The following is a 17,884-nucleotide window of genomic DNA, read 5'->3' as shown; positions in this document are numbered from 1 at the left end:
GCTGCCCAGGGACAGGGAATGAAGGTCTCCTTCATCTGGAGGTAGGTCAGTACAGAGGGAAAAAAGTGTCTCAGAGGCATCATTCCTTCATTGGGTCTCTCCTGGGATAGCACAGCTACGAATTGACCCATATACATGGTTAACTCTAATTGCTCGTTCTTGTCACTTTTTTCCCTGCCTACCAGCATGCCCATACTGGAAATTAATTCAGTTTGATTGGAGACAGTATTTGCCCCATGCTCACATCTTTCCTTCTTCTTTTACGATATATTTATAGGGCAATTTTTCTTTCCAAAGAAGCTAGACTAATTTGTATGCATATTAGCCTTTTAACATACTAGAACAAATAAAATACTAATTAAATAAAATAAACTCTTGCAATTTTGCCCTGTAATAAGGAACAGTTGTCTTTGCAAATACATCCTGAAGCTATTACTTTGTCTTTTGTTTAGCTTGAACACAGCAGGTAGCCAGGAACTAAACTATTATTTAATACACATACTGTGTTTTCCTGGCATTTGACTTCATGAATTGTGCTAGCATTTGCTGTACCATTTCCCCCTTCCTCTCTTTATTGTTATTTATTTGTTTTGTTTTGTTGTTATTGTCAGATCTGCATGCGACAGGAGGGGAGAGTGACTGGACCAGGCAGATCCTCCTTAGTGCTGAGGGCTATCCTGGAAGATGCTGTGTGGGGGTTTTGGTGCTTAATAGCTTCTGCAGGGATTGAAGGTGGGCAGCAGTAGAGTGGGCTCAGTCCCTGGCACTGCCACTGCTTGGGAAGGCTGAGGAAATTGCTTCCTTCCAGGGCTTTGGCTGTAAATAACAGCAATTAGCAGCTCCTTCACAGGAGACAAATTAGTTTAATTAATGTCCACAAAGTACTCAGGCAGCTGTAGGTAGAAGTCACCACGTCTTTGGGAAAGTGGTGCAGGTAACATGGTAAGGAGAGGTAGCACACAAGACACTGGACTACGACTTTGCAGGATCCTCAAACGCTGCCTGCTGCTGCAGCTTCTTGTAGGTCAAAGGAAAGTAACCCTAGACAGTGAATAGACCTGGAGTTCTGTTCTTAATTTAACAGGTCTTAAAAATCAACTGCAAAAACCCTAGCATTTACATAACGTTATGCAAAGACTTCTGTGTGAGAAAATCACACATTTTGAGTTTTGTTTTGCAGCATTGATTTCACAGCTGTTCTCAAGCATAGTTTCTTCATGGTCTTGTGTGTTTGTATGTATGGTTATTGTTTATTCCTGTCAATGTTTATAAGCATATGGTAAATAGGCTGCAAATTGTGACGGAGTTTGGCATGACTGCTTCTAAGAACTGACAAAAAAGAGTTGAGAACAAAGCTGCAGAATTAACAAAAGCCATACTGCTCGACCAGGAAGCTGGAGACTTGCAAAAGATGGATAGAATTTGAAAATATTCAAAAAACCTCCTTTACTAGACAGATTTAGTGCTGTTACACACTTGCATAAGGGATGACTGCACTACACAGCAAACACGTGGCAGGTTTGTCCCTAACCTGCCTGAACCCAAAGTTTTAATGCAGAAAAAGCATCATAAGGAGCCACTGATTTTTGGAGCTAGATGCTCAAGTGCCTCTGCATGATCACTGAAGGTTGGAAGTTTTCCTGACCCCTGCAGAGCCAATTCCTGAGCTCAGTAACTACAGGTTCAGAGTCCTGACTCTCAACGCACATCTCCTGGCTTTTCTGGTACCTCTGTTTCCCCCCCTAAGACATCAGCAACAGAAGTAGATACTGAGCACAGAAGAACACAGAGGATGAAAACTGGAGGCCTAAAAAATTGTGGAGACCAAAAATTCTTATATCAGCATGCACTTAAACAGCTGTGAGTGCTTTGGAAGGGGAAATAACATCCTGGCTCACAGTTAGAAATAAAATCTTTTGCTCAGCTAAAGAGGCTAATTCAGTGCTTAAAGAAAGAATAAAGTTTGAGAGCCTTCTGGAATGATTCCTTTTGAAAACATAACTCACAAAAGCTCTCCGGAAGCTGCTAGGTGTAGATACAAATTCCAGCAGGAGAGTGACAAGAAAAAAAAATCCATTGCAGTCTGAAGCAAAGCATTTTTTCTTCTGTCCCATAACATGTACTAATGTGGCAGCTGCTACCATTATTAATGTAGCATAAAGAAAGAACGAGTCTTGGAGAGCAGTTTCTTCCTCTTAAGTGTCAGTGTCTTTCCACCATAGTTTCTTGTGATGTACACCACAGAGGGGAGCTGGAAACTCTTGAGCCCTAGCTCTGCCTTTGAATCTGATTTTTCTGTAGGGCCCATGGGAAACCTCTCCGAGCCTTAGTTTCCCTTTCTAGGAAATGCTTACTCAGATCTGGAAGCATGATGTTCATCTACCATATGGCATGCTGGCAGGAGTAATTATCAGAACAAATTCTTTCCAGCAAGGAGTTTGGTCCATACTTCTTAAGGCTTGTAACGTACTGAGATTAATGCAATATAATTAAGAGATGTTTTTTCTAGTTTCATTTTAAAATTAAAGAGGGAAATTTTAAAGAGTTTTTAAGATCATACTTACTATATTTCAGATACAGGCTACAGTTTTTAAGTAAGTGGAAGATAAGTGCATAGCATTGAGAGTCCCTAGAAAATGTATTTCCAGCTCACCCATAAGCTTTCTGTTAGAGCTGTGTCATTTTCATACAGCACTTGTTCACACCATGTACGATTTGTTTCCCTGCCTGCTATGGGTACTTCTCCATCATCATTGTCCAAGCAGTACAGCCATCTTCACTGCCAGTTTGGTTCTGCCCTAGCCCCTTGCGCTGCCTATTGCTTGCTACAGTTACATAAGCAATCCTCATATTTGCAGGGAGTGTTTCTGAAACTCTCTCTTCTGCTTGATTAGAGGTGATTACTGGATGTAAATCTCCAGTATATGGATTATCCACCAATGCAAACCCTTATCCAATTTTTAATACAATAGAAGAAGTGTCTTTCTCCTAAAAATGTATAGATGGGATTTAGTAATTTAAAGAAAAAAAAATGGGATTTACTATTTTAAGATGGGATTTACTAAGATTGGATTTACTAATTAAAAAAAAAAAAAAAAAGAAGAAGAATGGGATTTATGAATTTATTAGCTTTCATGAAGCATCTTGGATGGTTGATACAAATTATAAGTGAAGGTAGACAGTAGGGATGCAGCTGATTTGGCAAAGCATGACAAACAGAGTCACATCTTTAAGCCTTCTTCCTGTTTTGACACAGACCTAACTTGGACGAACCCTGGGGACCACAGGTCACATTGAGTTAGGACTGATGACCCCATTTTTGCACCCTCGCATGGAGTTTGATGAACTTTTTGCTGGGCAGCCCATTACTTGAGCAGAGCTCAGGAGGAGCATGGACACATGGCAGGCCCAGTGCCCCGCACCATGCACTGACCTTCATGAAAATTACAAGTCTGATCATGAACCCAAAGAGCCACTAGGTGAAATGGGAAACATATCCTGCTGATGGTAAAGCTTCAGCTACACGGTGATCTTTGCCTCATAAAAATCCGATTTGGATTTTATACAAGAATTAAGGAAGAGAAAGCACACAATAAGAATATAAAAACAAATATTTCCTTTTTTGGCTGTTTCAGCAGCCTGCTTTCCCAGCCTGGATCAGTTACATTGAAATGTAAGAGAATTACTTCCCTTTTTTAGATAGATCGGAAAAATACAATGGTGAACTGCAGTTTAGTAAGAGACAAAAATACTGGAGGGAGACCCACATTATTTCTTTTGGTCAATGTAGGGCATTCAGCAAAGAAATAAAAGCCCAATCAAAAATCCATCATCATTAAGGCAACTATCCCAGGGCTTTGTTAGACCCCTGTCATGGCTTGTGTTCACATTCTTTGCTTTTGACTGCAGAGGGAAGGAGAGTAAATGGTATAAAACGCAATAAATGCATACAAGGACTAAAATATATATAATATATATATTACATATATAATATATAAAATAGAAAAATAGAAAATCAAAATACTAGACAACACAGCAACAGAAATACAATAATTTACATACATGCAAAAAACTACCACCACCATTAACAACAACAAAATATAACAACCCAAGTAAAAATAATAACTGATCAAGATCTCTTTTTTTCTTCTTTTAAATATTGTCTCAGGAAAATTCTGGACATCACAAGATATTATCAAGTCTTTAGGATGCTACAAGTCAGTTAGATCTCATCTAATATCAGATATCTATACTGGAATGTCAACATCTTAGCTACCTGTCTTTACATCAATGAGGAGGAAAGTGCAGCTTCCCAGGGGCATACTTCAGACCTGTTTTAGAAGTTCACCCTTGCATGAGACTAATTGCATCCTATGAGAGCTTTTGCTCTATATTTACTGTGAAAAGACTCTGGATTGCTCAGAGACACCTATTCGAAGTCGGGTGAGATGAACTTCCCTCTAAGTGTCTCCATTATAGGCACAGGTACTCAGAACAGGGCACAATGAACATGCCATGGGCACATGTAGAAACTGGGCAGCTATGGAAAGAACACAGAACAAGAAGCCACTTTTCTAATACTGCTGTGGATAGTGTTATGTTTTTAGGTTTTGATAGAACAGACCCACAGATGTCCTTCATTTAAAGTACCAGCAGGAGTGGGGGCACAGTTTCAGAAACTCAAATGGTAGTTTGCATATTGACAAAAACTACTCTGCAAAACATAGAAAATGCCACTGTTACGGAACATTACATTGTCCCTTCTCCTACATATAATATCTCTATACATAATTTTGGGAGAGCCTAGGGCTAAATTGTTTTAAGAGCCTTAGGAAAAGTCCAATCAGTAAGGTGATAACAACTAACTTAAGGCAAGTTCCTCTACTTTAGAAGAGCTAACTCAGTCCAGGTTTAGTATCCACAGTTACTTGATATGAACCCTAAAGTGGGCAATACTGGTGGTAGGTGGATGGTTGGACTAGGTGACCTTAGAGGTCTTTTCCAACCTTAATGATTCTATGATTCTATAAAGTGTTACTTACGGGCCTTCCTGTAAAGCGCATGAAGGATCTTCACAGTGCTGTGTCTCGCGATTTTGGTGAGGAAAAAAGATGGGCACTAATAAAAATTTAACATGAGTAATTTGTTTTCCATACCCTCCCTCAATGAGTCAGGCACGTCACAATTTTGAAATAATTGTGGTTTTGACAAGGATTCATGAGGAAGTAACTTATGCACAAGACCAAAATTGGTATATAATTTGCAACTGCCAGTTTCTACCTTTTTTTTTTTTTTTTTTCTTTTTTTTTTTTTTCTGGCAGAGTAAGAGATATCAGCAAATGAGTTCTGGCCCCAGATTTCAGTGACTTAAATTTATGTTGAATAATGCCTTAGGTCTGGAACATCTAAGCTATTTTGGTGCTTCCCATTGAAACTAGTAGCAATTCAGTGCCCAAAGAACTTTGAAGTTCTAATCATTCTTACCCTACAAATGTTCACACTGATATCTGTATAAAAATTTCTGTAGTCAATCTGTCAGAATCTGGCTCTTATAATGGTACCTGCCTTAAACATCCAACACAGATACTCAGATTATGTAAAGTTATATTTAAATATGAGTTTTGTACATGTTTTTAGAATTGTATTTCAGTTTTTTCAATGAATGATAGAATAGCACCAGATATTGACACAGCATTTACATTTTCAAAATCATCTACAGGTATTCACTAATTCTTGCGACACCCCTAGTCCAGCAAGCACTTTTTGTATGTTTTAGGAAACACCTTGTTATTAATATTTATTATCTTTATCATGGAAGACCTTTGAGGCCTCGTCCTGAATAGAGATTGCCACTACAAATACACAACACAGAAAGTGTCCAGGTCACTGTCTAGGTCTGGCAGGAAACAACATCATGATGAGCAGTGGTCACAGCTTACCAGACACTTAGCAATTGCAGGGGTTAAATATTTTTTTTTAATAGATATCCCACGGAGGATAGGAAAGCAGAACTTCGTCAACACCCACAGCATATTGAAAATATCTAGAACTTTATTTAACAAGAAATTCCAACTTAATTTTACTCTGTGGGGATCAAATGACTGGTGGCTTAGTTATTGGTAGGAAAGAGAAAAAAGAAGCATAATGCTGATTGGGAAAGTTACTTTGGGACTGCTAGGACATGGTGTGCTTAAACAGATGTCATCAAGTTTTGGGTCATTTAGCATAAAAAATATTTGTAATTTTTAAAAATATAATCTTTATTAACCAAGAGTTTAATTCAAATATTTTATTCTAGTTTGGGCTGCTTAACAGAATCACACCCCAGGGCTGCTCTGTTCCCAGCATGGAGCCTTTCTCACTAGAGAGTAACCCTTTCCTCTGTCTGGAGTGGCAGCATGGGTCATCTACATTAGGGATTGTGTCTACAGTGACAGACAGGTGTAGATGTCGATCTGCATCCAGCTCCAGACTTGAGTCCCACATTCAATGCCAGCACCTGTGACTTGGGGTGGGAATTAGCTGCAGAATGTCACTGATGGAAAAACATAAACCCTACTGTGGTGCTTTTGTACAGGTTTACCCTGGCCTTCCTGTAATGACGAACTGGATATGAGTGAGGCTGAGCATTTTGCAGCCCACTCTAAGTTCTGTTCATTGGACATAAGTAGTTAAGTGCTACCTAAATACTATTTAATTCACCTAGCTCTGTTTTTGGCTCTTGATCTTCTTGATCTTCTTCTTTGGCTCTTGATACTATGGAAACAGTCAGCCAAAAAAGAGGTCACCATGAGCACCTTCATGAGCCATATCAGCCACATAAGACACACAAACTGTGTTATACTAACAACTGTGGCAAGACTATCCTGACCACCGGTATGGCTTGGGTCAATGGAAATGCTTGTGTAGCACAGTTGTGTAAACAGCTTATACAAAGGAATCTGTGACAGTCTAAAAAATGTTCTCCTCTGGGACATCAAAAAGCTATCAGCAGATGACAGTTATATAGCTATTTACAGTTCACCAGCTACCCAAAACATGCCTCGCTTTGTTTATGGGCCCTTATGTATCTCACATCAACCTGTCAATCATGCAATTGGCATGGAGTCTCGATGTCATAAACAGAGTGCCCCAACACCATCTCAGAGTAGCTCTTGTTCGCTGGCCCAGGGGTGCTGTCTGACAAAGGAGACATCTGGCGTTGTGATGGAGAACATGAGAGGTCAACAACTTTCCCAACTGTTGCTTATTGGTGGGTAAAACTAATTGTTAATGGTACTGTGCTTTGCCTATACAACAAGTGGGCTTTTCCCTTTTGCTCGTGCTTAAATTGCTCACATCCCACTCATGCTTGATTATACTGATAACCAATGTGTGTAGTTATAATAAAATCCATCAAAGTTGGTCTGTGGTCTTTTGCCATCTTATTGTCTGATATCTAAAGAACCCTTGTCCTGTGACAACAGCCCAAATGATGGGATGGAGTGCACTTTCAGTAAGTTCATGGATGATATCAAAATATTATTACTTTAGTAGCTTCGAGATCCTAAAGAGCAGCTGTAATCAGTTTGTCTTCCAGGAGTTTATCTGCATAAAGGAGCACAGAGTAATTTAGGGACTTGATGTTGGCAGCTTAAATACCCTACAGCTTTTATAACTTGCATAAGCTGACATATGATCTCTTACTTTTGCAAGACAGTAGTTTCCCTGCGGAGAAACAATAAGCTCATTTATCAGATGTGGCAAATGAATTTACTTCTTGCTCGTGGTACCAAGAGCAAAAATGGTGAGAACTGCTAATTTGTGACCAAACATGAAATGAGCTAAAAAAGTGGGAGAGATTTCATTATCATACTGAAACAGGAATACAATATACAGCAGAGACTTTTGATAACTTCTGATTCATTCAGTAGCTAAATAAGATCATATTTCTTAAAATTTTCTGGAAAATTTGTAAAAAAAAAATATTTAGCTTTAATCAAACCTTAGGCAACTTTAAATTTTACTTTAAATGAACTATGGTTTTCAGCAGACACTATGGTTTTGTATGCATATTTGTGTGTATCAGAGAGAAATAAAGAAGATCCCTCTGGACACCCATCTTCTCCTCTTGAAACAGGTCATCAGGGCCATCTGATAAAGGAAGAGGACTAAGATTTACTTTAAAGGAAATCAAAATACATCGTTACATGGGCAACAACAGCAACATAAGTAGTAAGAGGATTCTTATCCACAGTCTAGTAACCACCTATGATACCATTCCAATAAAATTCTCCGTAGACTCTCTCTTACAGACACTTTCAGAACTAACTTGCATTTACAGTATTACTGTTTATGTTTAAACTTCCAGATCAATTTTTGGAATAAAACATGCTGAATGCTTTTCTCAGAAATGTCATAGGTGGTAATGTCCATTGCAGAAATGCTACCTGCTTGACCTAAGGAATTCTAAATTGGTGAGTAAGTCTCATGTATACACTGATTTAAAAGATCCAGGGCCACATATCAGTCTCAGTTCTGACCTCAGTATATTTGTGAACTGTAGAATCCAGTCAGCAGCTACATAAGTGCTGGTATGAACATTATCTATTTGCCCTTGGTTGAAATGGCTCAGCATGTAATTTTCCAAACAGCTGGTTTTCCAGCAGGTACTGATAACAGTGAAGTAGCAGGTCTCATTGGTTCACTGTATGACCAAGCTTTCCCTCCACAGAGAAGCCATACCCCTGCTATTTCAAGAGCAACTACTGAATGAGTTCAGAAAGCTGGTAGGCAGCAAGACAAACATAGCATAATGCTTATAGCATCTAAATTATGCATAACTTAGGGATATAATTAGATATAATGGACCATCTATAACTTGAGAAACTTTCTGTTCATTATAGGAGGAATGAATGAAATGATCCTTTTAGCAGAGCATATGCTTCATAGCATTATATAAGAGAAAACTCTGTAAAGTGATCCAGGCAAAGACATATTAAGTCTGTCATGGTTTTGGCTGGGACAGAGTTAATTTTCCTTGTAGAGGCTCATACAATGCTGGATTTTTGATGATAATAGTGGTGATAACATACTGATGATTTTAGTTGTTGCAGAGCAGTGCTTACACAGAGCCAAGGACTTTTCAGCTTCTCAAGGAGGCTGGGGGTGCACCAGGAGCTGTGAGGGGATGCAGTGGGGACCCAGACTGACCAAAGAGATGTCCCATGCCATGTGGTGTCATGCTCAGCAATAAAAGCTGGGGTAAAGAAGAAGGAAGGGTGGACATTCAGAGTGATGGCATTTGTCTTCCTAAGAAACTGTTGTACATGACGAGCCCTGATTTCCTGGGAGTGCCTGAATACCTGCCTGCTGATGGGAAATAGTGAATGAATTCCTGGTTTTGCTTTGCTTCTGTGCACGGCTATTTCTTTACCTGGTAAACTGCCTTTATCACAACCCTTACGTTCTTGCACTTTTACCATTCCAATTCTCTCCTCCATTCCACCTGGGAAGAGCAAGTGAGCAGCTATGTGGCATTTAGCTGCCTGCCAGGGCTCAACCACAGCAAAGTCAGACAAAGTCTCCTTCTAGCCCAGCATCTTAGCCTTGACAGCAGCATGTAGCAGACGTTTATAGAATCACAAAATGCTGATTTTTGGCACATCTGGATATGGTCTAGGTGACCCTGCTTCAGCAGGGTTGATGGACCAGACGACCTAGAGAGAACCCTTCCAACACAGTGTAATAGAATCATAGAATGGTTTGCGTTGGAAGGAACTTTAAAGATCATCTAGTTCCAACCTCTTTGCCATGGGTGGAGTTATCTTCCACTAGACCAGGTTGCTCAAAACCCCATCCAACCTGGCCTCGAACATTTCCAGAGATGGGGCTCTGGAAATTCTCCAGGCAACCTGGTCCAGTGCCTCACCACCCTCATAGTAAAGAATTTCTTCCTTATATGTAAACTAAATCTACGCTCTTTTAGTTTAAAACCATTACCCATCTTTCCTGTAGGCCCCCTTTAAAAACTGAAAGGCCACTATAACATCTCACCAGAGCCTTCTCCAGGCTGAACAACCCCAACTCTCTCAGCCTGTCTACATAGGAGAGGTGCTTTAGACCATCTTTGTAGTCCTCCTCTGGACATGTTCTAACTGGTCCATGCCGTTCTTATGCTGGGGGCCCCAGAGCTGAATGCAGGGCTCCAGGTGGGGCTCAGAGCAGAGCAGAGGGGGACAATCACCTCCCTCGCCCTGCTGGCCACGCTGCTTTTGGTGCAGCCCAGAGTATGGTTGGCTTTCTAGGATGCAAGCACACATCGCCGGCTCATGTTGAGCTTCTCACCAAGCAACACCCACAGGTCCTTCTCCTCAGGGCTGCTCTCAATCCATTCTCCACACAGCTTGTATTTGTGCTTGGTATTGCCCCAGCCCAGGAGCAGGACCTTGCATTTGGCCTTGTTGAACATCATGAGGTTCACACAGGCCCACCCCTCAAGCCTGTCCAGGTCCCTCTGGATGGCATCCCTTCCCTCTGGCATGTTGACCGCACCACACAGCGCGGTGTCATCAGCAAACTTGCTGAGGGTGCACTCAATCCATGTCCATGTCACTGACAAAGTTGTTAAATAACACTAGTCCCAATACATCAAGCCCTTTGGGATTCTGGGATTCTGTAACAATTGAGATTCCTGTTGGTCAATTTGTTCTTCAGCCTCTGAGGCCCCTCTGAATGGCAGCACAACCATCTGATGTATCAGCCACTCCTTCCAATTTTGCATCATCTGCAAACTTGCTGAGGGCACTCTCTGTCCAGGTCATTAATGAGGATGTTACACAGAATTAGGCTGAGTATCCATCCCTGGAACACACCCCTAAATGACCTTTGTCCAGATGGATTTGTGCCACTGATCAAAACCATCTAAGGCTTGCATTTCTGTCAGCTTTCACTGTACTTCATTGTCCATACATCTAACCCATTACTTTGTCAGCTTGTCCATGAGGATGCTATGGGAGACAGTGTTGAATGCCTTACTGATGTTCAAGCAAGCCATATCCACGGCTCCCCCCACATCTACCAAGCCAGTCACCTCATTGTAGAAGGGTGATGAGTTTGTCAAACATGATTTCATCTTTTTATATCCATGTGAAATACTCTTTGGAAATGTTTTTCATAATTGGTTGCTCCATTAACTTCCCAGGGATCAAGGTGAGACTGACCAACCTGTAGTTCCCTGGATCCTCCTTCTTGCCTTCCTTGAAGAGTGGAGTGACATTTGCTTTCTTTCCTTCTTCAGAAACTTCTCCCAATCACTACCTGGAATGCTGTCTGTCTTATAGTTATACTGTTGTGCAATGAAATAAAACAGTTTATAAGCACATCTTCCCTCTTGGCTTTGGAAATTGTGCAGCACTTCATAATCACTTTTGGACTCCAGGAGGAATAGAGGCTCCCACAGCACTGCTACAAGCAGTGGGAGCATGCAACAAAAACTTTTCTTCCATGACCAGCCAGTTATGGCATTGAGAAAAATTCAAAATAATCCAAATGTCAGCCAGGTCACTGCTTTTTACCAAAGAACTGGACCCAAAGATAGGGTGGCAGGAATTTTTGCATCAAGCTATACGTGAGAAAGGAAGTGGTTTGTGGGCAACTGTGTATGATATTTTCTTTATCCTTTATGGTTTCAAGAGCAAGGAGTTGTGGGCACATAGACTTTAAAATGAGTCCTGGAAGTGACTGGTGTCAGTGCTCCTAGCCTCTCCTACTCTTTCTCATCCTGTATGCTGCAACTAGGGACACCTCTCAGGTGTGGTGGTATCACTGATTTTGGGGCACTTCCTTTACAGCAGAATAACTTATAATAATAAGAAGCACTTCAGTGACCCGCTCAAAGCACACCCTCATGTATCAGTACAGCTGTGAACCATATTCTCTGGGACCAAGGTGGACACTTGCCAGTCAGTGGTGCCCACATCCAATGGGTCACAAACCACAGCAACAGCTTCCATTGGGGCATCATTTCCTCTAGCTAGCAACAACTGCTGGGTCTGCCTGGATCCTGGACATCCCTGCTAATTTAGTCAAATACTGACCACTGTAAAATAGTGGACAGTCTGCTAATTTCAATAATGGCACTGTAAAGGTTGCAGTTTCTTTCTTCCTCTTTGCTGCTGCAGTATGGATTCCTCTGCCTGCACAAAAAAAAAAAAAAAAAAAAAAAAAAAAAGAAGTGAGAATGGTTTTAGAATTTCCCCATTTTTCTTCCTAATCCTTGCACAATGACTAGCAAAATTTGACTGCACATAAAAAGTATTTAAAATAGCATTGTTCAGGATCCTACTGTTCTGGCAGTTCCTTAATGCATTTCAGCTGATAACGATGCTGTGATTAACACAGTTTTGATAACACAGTTTTTTATTTACTCTTTTAACGTGCAACCACAATGCATATTTCTTTGGGTTTTTCTTTAGAATGTTGAAGGTTACTTTCTTTTCTTGACATATCTGTGTGCTGCAAGAACAAAGTGAGTTCAGAGCTGAGAACACCGTGTCACATTTAAATCATTTACTATTCTTCTCTGCCTGCTTCTGCCTCAGGAAGACCAGCTAGCAACTAATAGTCCTTTCTTGTGGCTGGCTTCCAGAGTGCCAGGAAAGAAAAAAAGATCAGCATTTGTAAATATTTGTGCTCTTGGTTTTGAGTCGTGGTTTTAATTACTGTTTCTGTTTTACCACTACAGCAGAAATTTAGATTAAAATAAGACAATTATATTTTATTTTCTAAATATCAGAGGAAATGAAATAATGACAGCAGATCATTACTCACAGTGAGCAGATCTCCACCAGATGAGCAGTATGTCTGGAGCCAGCCACACAACAGCCATGAGTAAATGGTTCTCAGGGTGAATCAGGATTACAGAAACTCACTTTTGATGGACTCCAGTGAAAAGCTGGATCCAAATACTGGTGACCTTGGGTAAAGATTTTATTTGATTCTGGTAGCTGAAGTTAGTCTTTGTATGATACAAAGGTAAATTCTTTGAGTCGCTAGGAAAAGAGTAACTTGGTGCTCACTATAAGGAAGTGTCCCTGTAGGTTTAGCTGGGGAAAAGGTAAAGGGAAGGTTCCTAACAGTCTACAGGAAAGCAATAAGTTTTCAGCTTAATAAACAACATTAATTTCCACATAAGTGCTCCTGACTTGGTCCTAGGAAAATGAGATCTTGATAACTCCCAATGGAGTCATGACTGAGTGCCCAACAGATATCATGAAGTGACTGCCCTCAGCACAGATTTGTCACATCCTTCTTTTAATGAAAGGTAGAACTACCTCTCTTCTCTGCTGCAAGTACTTCACTTTGTTTATATTTCATAACCTGTTCTGTGTTGGACATGTCACTGCCAACATATTATGCAGGCAGCTATAGCTGGTACCTCCAACTGCAAACAGAAGAGGCATTTTTAATGAAACATAAAATTCATGTCTAAAAAAGCACTGATAGGGTTTTCATAGTTATAATGAAGAGCTGCACAACCTAACTAGCTCTACCGGAAAAGAGGATGCAGCCTTTGTGAGATCCTGGGTTAAAGGGTCTATAATAACAACCTCATTGCGAGATAGATACTTCCTGGCATTGTGGCTTCCTGTGGGATTCCTGCCCTTCACTCCTCAGCCTGAACTGTTGGGCAAATTCATGGTTGCATGCTTTGGGGCTGTAACTTCCCTTGGTGCCATCATACACCTTATTTTGGACTCATCTGAGTCCCAGGCCTCAATGCTTCTGGCCACCTCAGAGTTACTGGCACAACTGCACATGTATTCTTGATTTAACCCATTTCAAAATGATGTTGCTTAGAAAAAGTATGTTATTAAAAGCCCTTAAAATAACCTGTGACACTTAGACACTGTTAGAGTAGCTAGAAATTGTGCAATAGTTTATTCCAGAAAGTCTGAGAGGGGCAGTAATCTCTGCAAAGCCATAGTGACGGGGATGGGCTGGGAACAGCAAGGCAAGTTCCCAGCTCAGTGATGGGCTGAAGATACTGTGTAAACTCCTGACTAGATGATGGACAACCGGGGATACTCCCAAAGCACATTTTACAGGAATTTATTCCAAATCATTTTCATCAGCTTAAAATTAACACCAAGCTATCCATATATTGAAATTTTTCTGATTTTTCATTCCTTTTTCTCCTTTGTGTTTTTCCTCTATTGTTTACTCAATACCCTATTATCTTCTTCACCAAAGCAAAGGATATTCCAAACAGCAGAACTGACTCTTTTAAATTACTCTATGGAAATGAAAAACAAATAGGATACATCACAAAGAGGTTTTGCCCCAGGCAGTAATGTAATGAGATACCAAGTTATCCCAAAGTAAGTTTTCTATAATATATGCTATTTCAGATAAATGAAGTTAACATTGTTCCAGTGAAGGCACCCTTACAGCAAAGACTGCCAAAGTGATAAAAGAAGAAGGTTATATGGGAAAAAGAGAAAAATGTAATAACAGCATTTGTTGGACCATATCTCACTAGGGAATCTGATATTTTACTAATAAATTCCTTACTGTATGCTATGAAAAGGATCAGTGAGATAAGGGAAGGAATAATGTACCCAAAGAACAGCAACTGGATAGCAATCTTTGCTTAGAATAATGTAAGTAGAATTTATAATGGATCTATCAAAGCAACTGGCAGCGTTGCTATAAAATAGGTCTGGCATTTACATCTTTACCCCTCAGTTACTTTGAAGGGGTTTATAACTTTGCTAACTTGGTTCAAACTTGCAATAAAATATTATTTTCCAGTCTTGGATGTTTGGGTTTTGTTAGTGACTAATAAGAAAGTTCCTTCTGATGAAAAAAAAATAAAAATAAGGCAGCCTAAGGCTTACAAGACAATACTTGTCACTGTTCTTTCCAAAGTCTTTTCTTCTGTTGTCTAGTTCTGGCCAAAGACTGAATTCTCTGTCTGTTGTTTTCTGACTCTCACATGCTTTAGCTAAAGAATGGCTTCTTTAAATTAATATATATATATATTATATATATATGTAGTGGCTGGGGGAAGTGGCTGATGCAATAAAGTTAGTTCCTGTGCATAATGAGCATGTGATACTAAAAGCAGTATGGAAATAGAGTTTTTTGACATGGAAGAATTGGTAAAACAAATGGGAAAGCACAGAATGAAACCCACAAAGCATTATAAAACAAATCTGAACACATCCAAGTTTGCAGAGTTATGGAAATAGGATTTCACTAGATATTACTTTGTAGTGTTCTAAGTACCCGTATGACCTGTAACTTTACAGGACATGGTACCTTCCCAGAAAACCACAGCCTATATCAACTACAAAAATATTAACATTCTAGCCATTAAACTACAGCAATTTCAGCTCCTTAAAAGCAATGAAGGTTTGAGTCAAAACGACATAGGAACTGAATGTGCATAACTGCATCTAATTAGGGCAAAAATCTGCAGTTTAGTGCTAGTGAATGGAAGTGGAAAGGGGTAGTGGTCCTTTCATTTTAGTAAGAAGGACTCACAAATGACAAAACCACTAAAACGATGTGCCTGATTCTGCTGCAGCAGGGCCATGGTTTGCAGGACATCCAAGGGCACAGAGAGGAGACAAATCGAACAGAGCTGTCCTGGAAAGGAGCTGCAGTAAAAATGATGACAAAGTTAGATAGGAAAGATTCATATCAGGCTATTATAGTCTATGTAATGGATTTTTATTTTTATTTTTTATATTATTTTTGTTTTGTTTTATTTTATTTGGTTTGTCTGACTGAAGTCAATTGAATTATTATTTAAGGAAATGAGCAAAGAGGGAAGGTACATGTTTTACAAATTGGAAGCTGCAGCTCATGACACTTCTGGTTAAAAAGAGGAAGATAACTCAAACATGTAGAAGTTTAATGGCTGTTAGTAAATAATGTTTTAACACCAGTAAAAAGTGAGCTCTCAGTAATAAAAACTCAAAGGTAGGCTAGCAGCTTCTCTTCTGACCTACCCAGAGATTTGTGACCCCAGATTCCTTAGTAAAGTCAGAGGACTATCCATATGATAAATTGCTGTAGTGCAGAAGAAAAAGAGTACATTTCCCTTATTAATGACAGTAAACACTGGACAATGCTGCTCACTGGCTGCAAAAAGGAGAGAGTGGAAGAAATTTGCAGTTGTCATGTCAATTTTTGGTATCGTAAGGCAATTCATTGCCTGTTCTGAAAGAGCTTCGTATAATGATTGCAGCAATTAATTATGTAAGTTGTTACAGATAAGCATTCTGAGCATACACCTAATGGAATAAAATATGTATAAGAAATTGTTAAAGTAAGTGATTTACAAAAAAAAAAAAAAAGCAGTTTCTATTCTAGCAGATTCATTTCCTTCTGCATTTCCACTGAAGACAACATTCAGGCTCCCAGTGTATTATCCTTTCTTCAGTACTCACAACAACTTCAATTAGCATTTATCAACATCTGTACTTTATTAGGAAGTAAAAACAGCTAACCAACCATTTACTTTCCTGCAATATAGGAAAGTTAGTGTTCAAGATGAGATAAGCCACTCTATAATTACAAAATGATTTGTAAATACTGAAAATTTGGATGAAATGACAGGTAATGGGACATTTGACAGAAAACATGAGGAATGCCTGGCATGAGGAATGCTAACCTGTGAGAGGCTTTGAGGAAGACCACTACGCAGCTGATGTTCATTGAGTTTTTCTCCAAGTACTCAGGCAATATAGTTTATATGCCAGCACTGAGAAAATATGGTTCAAAACTGACTTTAACTGAGAGATTTATAGGCAAGGTAGTTATCTTGTGGACACATTATGTTGAACTGATCTGAATTACACTGTGCTGAAAGAGCTTGATAATAGTCATGATGCTAATAGGTATTGTTTGGGGACACCAGCTACATCTCCTGGAAGTGGCACAGAGGCTGAGGCTGTTTTCTGGCCCAACAAGGATCTCCAGCAGTAGAGAATTAACTTGGAAAGAGAGTTTACCCAGAATATTCCAAATCTGAAGCATAGATTAGGTTATATGTTAAAAGTTCTACCATACAACAATTCAAAGCAGTATCTGCTGCTGAAAAACTTGATCCTAGCTGACAAATGCCCTATTATGTACTTTTCAACAATTCTAGAGAAAATATCAATGCTATGACACAATTACAGCATTTTCTTTGCTTCTGGCATGCTGTAAATGTTCAAGTCAATTGGATGGGAATAAAGGAATATACTCAATACACTGTAATTACTTTTCCTTTCCCTGATTTACCAACTCTTGATGGATCTTCCCTCTCCCCCCCATCACAATTATACTGAAAGCTTTCATTCTATCCTTTCTCTTGAGATTGTTTAAATGTTAATGGATGAAATATCTTTAAGAGGAAACACAACCAAGTCTTCTCAGCAAAAGTAGCTGAATATCCTCCTTGTTTCACAGAAGTTTCACAAGAAGATTTATATCTTAGTTACTTAACTAATAGGTAGACAATAAAGCTCAGATTAGGAAAGGGAAGAAAAAAAAAACCAACATCTTGTCATACTTTTAGTCAAATTGATTTGCTGCCATTTATTCAGAATACCAATGCCTTGGAGAGTTTAATCTGGCTCCATTATAATGAGCCTTGTAACTACTGAAGTCTGTTATGTATTAACTCTTCATTTCCTGTAGCTTGTTGCATGTTCATTCTCTTAAGATATAATTAGTTCCTTTCACATTTTTAATGGAGAGTCCTTGTTCTTTTTTTTTTTTTTTTTTTTTTTTTTTTAAGTGCCACAGCTCAGAATCTCCCTAATGAGAGGAAAGGCCTAGTTCTTTACATCAGTGGAATTTACCTAGGAGGTAGCTTCGTATTGAGCCACATTGTCCTCTTTTGGGC

The 17,884-nt window shown here is 39.5% G+C and overlaps 1 protein-coding gene across 3 annotated transcripts in view; it reads right to left on the bottom strand.

The window, feature by feature from the left end:
- Window positions 1-5,183, bottom strand: part of DCSTAMP (dendrocyte expressed seven transmembrane protein) — a 30,700-nt gene extending 25,517 nt beyond the window's left edge. For 2 of the 3 annotated variants that reach the window (XM_035546424.2, XM_035546422.1), the window contains exon 1: window positions 5,043-5,107. The gene's annotated coding sequence lies outside the window, so the exon portion shown is untranslated. Of the gene's footprint in view, window positions 1-5,042 lie in introns of all 3 variants that reach the window. The other variant, XM_035546423.1, reaches the window with a different exon arrangement.
- Window positions 5,184-17,884: the final 12,701 nt, after the last annotated feature.

Source organism: Cygnus atratus, chromosome 2, assembly GCF_013377495.2.
Source record: "Cygnus atratus isolate AKBS03 ecotype Queensland, Australia chromosome 2, CAtr_DNAZoo_HiC_assembly, whole genome shotgun sequence".
Taxonomy (NCBI): domain Eukaryota; kingdom Metazoa; phylum Chordata; class Aves; order Anseriformes; family Anatidae; genus Cygnus; species Cygnus atratus.
This window is presented reverse-complemented; position numbering and strand designations above follow the sequence as displayed.